Here is an 8,062-nt window from a genome sequence, read left to right on the forward strand (position 1 = left end):
CCTTCTTGCTCCTGACATGGAGGTTGAAGAGCTCCCCCTGGTTCGAGATTATTATTGGGTTTTTACAGCATCTGCATGAAATTCTACTTCTCTGTAAATTACTTTCAGTGAAATTGGTTGCAATTTCATCTCCAGTGGCAGTCAGGGAAGAAGGACAGCTCCACAAAAATCTCTCTCTCTCTCATGTGTGAAGTGGAGTTCATCAGTGAACTCCACCTACTCTGCATTTACAGCACCCGGAAGCCTCCCTGCACACTCCCTGGCCTACTTCCATCTATAAAACATCCAAGATCTCCCTCCCATCAACATGGCATTCACTCTCTGTTCCACTACATCAATGTAATCGCAATGACACTCTCACAGACAGCCGCATCTATTTCACCAGAGACTCTCCTAAATCTGCATGCATAAAATTTCTGTCCCCTTGTTCTGTCCCAGAATTCGTCATCTTTACATAACAAGCTGAAGATGATTTTAACTGTTTCGAACTCCAGAGCCCACACTCTGGGTTTACAGAGTGTGGGCTCTGGAGTTCGAAACAGTTAAAATCATCAAAAACTTCAGTCATTTACATTGACATTGTTTCCTTCAAATTGTGTGTCCTACAAGAAAGTAGACAAAGGGAGTCATCTTTGTCAAAGTTAATGATGAACACATGCAGAAAACCAAAGGCCAGCTTGTGTGTGTTACAGGTGTTAAATCAGTCAAGATAGATGCGGTATGATGTTGTGGAAGGATTTTCAGCCTCCCAAGCTGAAAAAAATGAAGCCAACTTGGAATTAACAGAAACTTATGTCCACTTGAGGCTGGCTCCAAAAGCGAGTCAGTCTCCATACATTCCCATGTTAAAATGGTAAACTTAACAGCATTCAAAATCGGGTTTACAGCCTGGTAGAAATGATGCTTTTGAACTTTGAGGATAGTTTATCCCTTCATAACAACCCTGAGTAGGGGCAATTTTTTAGAACTCTTCCTCGATAATGGAGCTATGTGCAAACGCGTGTCCCAACTAGAGATGGCACAATACCACTTTTTTATGTCCGATACCGATATCATAAATTTGGATATCTGCCGATACCGATATGAATCCGATATAGTGTGTTTCAACAAAACTGTTTTTTTAAATATCTTGCTGCATTTTGTATAAGTTCATACTCAAGTTTAAAACAACAACTACACTAAAGCTATTCTGTTATACCTGTATGCAAACAAAAAATATTTCATAGTTCAGCAATACTGATCAATCTAATAAACTTAAACCTACACCATCCTCCCTATTCTGGTATTTTAAAGAGTACTTAGCGTAAATATTAAGCAACCTAACTAATAGGGTTCCAACTCATAGCAACAACAAAAATAAATAAATAAAAAATAGGGAACCACCCCTCACGCTCCACCTCATGATGCTTAATCGACGTAATCAACCTTAATTTGATGCAGTGTGGAAAAAAAATGCACAGAAATCAATTATTTTTCAATATATTAAAATATTAAATAGATTCAACATCTTTCTTCAACAAAATTGCAGACTGCACAGATGGTACCTTCCCAAAGGAAAAAGTACTATAGCTTACTAGGGTATATATATTAGACTTAATAGTTACTATATACAGTAATTGACTTCTATTCATTTTGCATCAAATTAAAACTTTGGGTGTCAGATAATTATTTATTAAAAGCTAGACATTTTAAATGAGAATAAGAAAGAAAAGTATGTCTTTGTGCCCCCCTTTTCCCTGTTAATGCCCTATCGGCCTCCCTGGCTAAACTTTGCTAGATCCGCCCCTGCACAGTTACCAGCGTCAGCTACGTAGAAAAAGATCCTGGTGTAGAAAGTAATATTAAATAAATTCTAACAACAGCTTATCAAGCTTAAACGTGCTGCTGTTGTTCAGCCGCTGGTTTCCTCTTTCTGGTGCAAAGTGGGCCAAAAACAAACAAGAGAGACGGACTCGCAACAGAAAAGCCGATCAGCTGATCATTAAGCAGTTTCATGATTGAAGTAGCAGCAAGCAGAGGCAGTCGCTCCATATATTGGTTGTTAAGCTTAACGCAGGAATGCTTTACAAACATTCAGAGATGGACTTACACACTTGCTTTACTTCTCTCGGGGATAACTTTGTTGGAGATGAAATGCTAGCGAAGCTCCACATGCTATCCAGACCACCGACAGGTCCCGCATGCCACAGCCGCTCTATCACGTGATGCATACTGCTCCGACGTGCTAACGTTCTGAGGCGAGTTACGGCGTGTTGCAAGTTTTGTGAGGTGCTTTCGTGATATTTAATGGATCGGATTACATTTTTTATTTTTCTCCGATATCCGATCCAGTAATTTAGGTCAGTATCGGACCGATACCGATACGTAATATCGGATCGGTCCATCTCTAGTCCCAACACAGACAGCTGTAGTTGATTGGAGTTTAACTAGGCCTCATCCACTACTTGAAGTTGTTAAACTGGACCTTGTTGCTCTAGTATTTTATTAGACCATTACTTCACACTAGTTCAAAAACAGTGGGTGATGTCACCTACTTGATATTTTGAAACTTTGAAAGGCTTTCAAAGATTTTCCTCAACAACTTTCTCAAGACTTTAAAAATGTTGGAAGCAAAACATTTGCACATTATTATATATCTAAATACAGTTTAAAGCTAAAACCAGTAGCTCTTCATAACATAGCCTTCAGCCAGGCTAAATGTTTCCTCTGTTTTTGGTCTTTATGCTAAAAGATTTTTGTGAATGCAAAAACGTCATCTTTGGTCATAAAGTGATTGGGTAAACTTTTAGACAGTCAGTACTTGGATATATTCTTGGTGTTTCAATGTCTTACTGTGAGAGCTCACACATATTGATGTGCAGCCCAGTGTGATGTTTAATGCCAGCCCATCAAAGACATTACACAACTCTTCTCCTGTGTGCTATGCTTTATTCATCAGGGTGGTGACACACCGTTCAAATCGTCCTTACTTTCTCACCGCTACATATGTGGCATGGAGTTTGAAACACGAGAATTTTTTGACAAACACAACAACAAGCTATCAAAAAGAACCAAAGTTGTTCCCATGATGATGTGAAAGCAGCGTAATCTGTTAAAATCCACCGGAAAACAATCTCTGTATTTTAACTTTTTTGCAGACACAGGTTGTTGTTGCTTCATTTTTGTGTTTTGAACAGAACATTGTCTCAGAAAAGCATTTGTTTCAATCTTTGCCTTAGTATTTAAAACAAAATTGTTGGTCAAACTGAGCTCAGTTCTTTTTACTTTCTTGCCATTTAAAAGTACCTAACTAAAGGGATGAATCTAAGCTTTGTCAACATATGAAATTATTTTTGGTTGGAAATGCCAAAGATGACACCGTTTGACAGGCATTAAATAGCCGTTTTATACATTAAGGTATTCCCAACGAGTTTGTAGCCAGAAACTTGCCATATCTTGGTGTGGTTGTCATAGATGCCAGGTAGGACTTCAAATCTTACAATTAGAAGTGTATTTATTTACAGTCCAGTCATCAGGTGCTATATACAACATTGCTGGGAAAACGGGACTCCAGAAATCCAGGGAAAAGTAACTCACGTCTAGGCTCCACACTCTTCACCGACAGCCACTCACCGTGGGAGGGGAAGGACATGTTAGAACACAGAAGCATGACAATGGAAGCAAGAGTAGGTGCGAGAGCATTTCAGCTTTGCTTCTGAGCAACCTGTATTTCCATGTTTGTTTCCATGTTTCAATAATGCACTTATTTCCAAGTTTTCTTGCAAACTGTAAAAGAAAATAGGGCTAACTCAAGACTTTTGCACAGTACTATAAATTATAGTTTTGATTAAGCTCTCGGAAAGTAAGAAAGAGTATTTGAGAAAATGTTAAACTACTCCTTTAATCCTCTAGCAAAGGTTTTGTTGTGTTCGTAAATTCATGACATTACAAAAAGGCTGTGAGAGATTACTGGTCCTCTTTTGAACATTTTTTTGAGACCATGATTTGTAAAAATAACAAATTGCTAGTCAGGGCAGGGGCACAGAGTTGGAAGTGATCACGTGTCTGCATGCGTGTTAGGAGTTAGCAGCAGCAATCCCAAAATTTGGCTTTCCTATCATTAAGAATGAGACTCACATACCCAAGGCCAGTTGGACCAATCTGTGATTGGTTGGCAGTCTTTGTTACCCACAGCAGTCCTTTCCAAAGGCACAAAAGGTCAGGCTTGAAAGCTCTTATTGGAAGGGGGAAAAAAAACACAGAAATGATGAAAGATGGGCAACAGGGAGAAGCTACAGATTGATGGTCTCCAGTACGGAGCGGAGAAGAGGAATCGTGTCCTGGAGAAAGAGACAAATGTTGAAAGAGTTGTTTGTTGCACTGATTGAAAGGACTGTGGAGTTCACAGAACATTTGGTGCACAAGGCCTCCTTGCTGCTTTTCTGCCTCCTACAACTGGTTTGCTGCTTTAATGCCTCCTTCCTGTGTGTATTGATTCAAATTATGTGCAAACACAAGAATATGCACGCACGCTGGAAAACACGGGCACGCGGACATACACAGCAGCTCTTCTCCCTGAATTTGACATGTGTTTTTATTAAAGTAAGCAGCTGCTCGATAGTGCTAAGGAGTAATGGGGATTGACTCTGGCATAATTATACAAACCCCTGCATGAATTTGGTCCTAATGGAAGCTGAACACTTAACCCAGACTAAATGCAGAAGGGCAGATCAATGCTGAGGGGTTTTTTTTATCCTCTACTCGCTTGAACAACTGCCAGCTCGCTCCAAAACAGGACATTTACATATGCAATGCATCTCCTTTAAGATAATCACAGCGAGGCGGAATCCCTGGTGCCTCGGGACCCGTCAGGTGGTGATACCTTACAGGGCTTAGGAAATGAAGATGCATGTCTGAAAAACCTGCTTATGAGAGAAATATACTCTGGCACAAAAACATTCCAATGTGTTCATGCATGAATAAACTGACTGCATTCTGGGTAGACTCTATATCAAACACACTATGGAATCAATTGAAGTCGCATTACTCCAAGAGTGCAGAAACCCTTCTTGTGTTTAAGGTTCAGGGACAACTCACGCCCCTGCTTATATTCAACCAGCAATCAATATCTCTAATCCCTGTCTTGTCCCACATAACCCATATGGTGCCCCCAGTGAAAGAAAAAAAGAAAAAAGAAAAAAAGAAAGATTTGTTTTATTTGTTTTTCTTGTGCAATATCAGGTTTTATACGCTGCAGACAAACACAGTCAAACATTGTCTACAATGTGCTTTATTTTATTGCTTAGCGTGCTTAAATAACATACTGACAGCTCTGTTCAGTATTGGAAAAGTAAATAGAGCTTTATCCAAGTTATCCAGGTTTCTGCAGAAGTATACAAACCCAATACCGTAAATGTTGGGACGCTGTGTAGAATGTAAATATAAACAGAACGCAATGATCTGCAAAACTTGGGAACAGAGGAGCATAGAAAATGTTAAACTGAGTAAATGTAAATTTAAAAATATATATATATTAGCATATTTTGAATTTGATGACAGCAACAAGTCCAATGTTTGCACTGTGTAGCATCTCCTTGTCTTTTAACAATAGTTCGTGCATGCCTGGGAGACTGAGGAAGACCAGCTGATATAGATAATATTCTAGCTGCTGCACAGTCCTCGGTCTCCTTTGTCATACTTTTAGTTTCATTAAAGAGTGGAGCTACAGCAAGATGGAGGAAAAAGTGATCACTATCACTAACTGATAGTGATCAGAATCTGGCTGACGATCCAAACAGGATTTTTTTTCTACAGATTTGACAGTTGCACACCACCCCAGCAACACAAGGAACCCTTTTGGCCCCATTGCTGTTCACCATCTATATGGCAGCTTGCCAGCACAACACTGACAGCTGCTTCCTTCCAAATTTTCCTGACGCTACAGCAGTTGTCGGCTTAATCAAAGGAGGTGAAGATGTGGAATACAGAGGAGAAATTAAGGACTTTCTAGATTGGAGTGCAATCATCTCCATCTTACCATTGCAAAAACCCTCTTGGGTTGTGGAATTCAAGAGGGGTAGGAGAAAGATACAACAAACACCAATAAACCATTTGGTGCACTGAGAAGGAAGTGGTCTTTAACCACTGGTGTCTTGGTCTGCAACTCGATAGTAAGTTGGACTGGAAAGCCATATGTGTGCGGTAAGGGACAAAGACGAATTTATTTATTCCCTGATGAATATCTGCTAACCCTTTCTTTTTAGGGTCTACCATACAGTGGTGGCTAGTGTGCTGCTTTTTTGTTGTTTGCTGTTAGAAGAAGGTGGCATAGCAGACAGGAATAGGAAGAAGAAAAACTTATCAAGAAGGCTGTGTCGTCAGGTCTGAACTTGAGACAGTCCAGCAAGTGGCGGAGAGAAAAAATCTGTGTGTGCACTGCTAATAATAATTTGACTTAATCCACATGTTTGCATATGTTTCTTATTGGCTGTAATTAGGAGTTAATATTGTTTTCCTGTTTTGTTTCCTTCATCCATTTTAAATGAGCTTTGGCTCAGAGTAGACAGCAATGTTTCCGGATCATGTTTGTGTATGGGTCTTTTGCATGAACGAGCTTTAACTTGCATTTGTGGATGACACGGTGAACTGTGTGACTTCTTTTAGTGTTCCTGAGTGCATGCATTTCTAGGACAAAATCATGGTTGTTTTTAATGCAATGCCACCTAAGGGTCAGAAGATCGCGAGCATCCAGTATTGATTATCAGTCTCATCCCTCGCACGCAGAGATTTCTCCAGGTTTTTTTTTTATTTTTGGTTAAATTATGTACTGTAGGTGACGAATGAGTCTTCACAACTGATGAACATTGAAGAACAGTCTTCTGAAATAGTTCAACAATTTGTAGACACTGTTCTTTTTTATACCTAGTCTTGTTCTTCCAGCTGATTTTTGTCCAAATTTCCTTTATGAAATTTGCAAATTATTTTCAGATCACCTTTTTCAGAATTGGTTTTGGAACTTGTGACTTGTTCACTTTGTGCGCAACCTGATGCAACACTGCAGATTACGTTAGTTAGAAGTATTAAAAGCGTATGTTCAATTTTTAATAGAGGTTTCTATCAACCGAGTTGTTTGTCATCTTTTGTTTTTTAATTCTACATGGCTTCCTAATTTTTTTTGTCCACTTGAACTAACCAATGGTATCTGAGAAAGCTCTGGTTGCATGCAGGTAATCATGTGGAGAGCAATAGAAATAAGGGATTTTCTGAAATTCACTGGATAAACACCCTTTGTGACGGCCATGCTCATGAAATTTTTTTTTTATTTATACACATTTGCAAACATTGACTGGTGGATTGTGGACATAAATGGCCTGGACATTTTCTGGCTACATGGGGGGGGGGGGGGGGGATTGGCAGACTCGCTGATCGGTTCACAGATTGAAGATCAACTGTCTGATCTGAAAATCCAGGATTTTGCCTCACAGATCAGAGGGGGTTGTGGCACATTTTGTAAAGCCACAAGAAAATGCTGATGATACCTTATCCTTGGCAAAGAGTTTCTTTATATATTAATAATCCATTTTAAATATCCAGAGGGACCCAGCACACAAAGCCTCTTCGTCACCACAAATTCAGTGTTACAGCCACTGTCTTCAGAACGGGAGCAGGCACACTCTGCCTCCTTTTTTTTGTCTGGCCCATTGACATGTAAATGTCCTCCTGCTATAAGGCATCAGCAGAGAGCAGTAGGAGAAAAAAACCCCACTGAATTGAAATGTCAATAGTAATTTTTGGCATGCGAGGGACATCTGAGAGTCAGGGGCTGCCTCCCAGGAGAAATGTAAAAAAGGAAGAGAGTGAGGGACGTACTGAGAATCTAGAGGGAGGATGGTGTGTGTAGTGTGTGTGGTGTGTGTGGTGTGTGTACTGGAGAGAGTGAGAGATGGAGAACTGGAGAGGGATGGAAGATGTAATAGAGGGGGCAGATAAAGTGGAAGTCGAGGTGATGGAGGAGAGGAAGAAGGGGGAGTAATAGTAGTCACAAGGTGAGCCGTCAGAGGAGAAGCAGAGTGGGAACAGCCGG

Source organism: Pundamilia nyererei, unplaced genomic scaffold, assembly GCF_000239375.1.
Source record: "Pundamilia nyererei isolate P.nyererei 1_Seehausen unplaced genomic scaffold, PunNye1.0 scaffold00143, whole genome shotgun sequence".
In the NCBI taxonomy this organism is placed as follows: Eukaryota; Metazoa; Chordata; class Actinopteri; order Cichliformes; family Cichlidae; genus Pundamilia; species Pundamilia nyererei.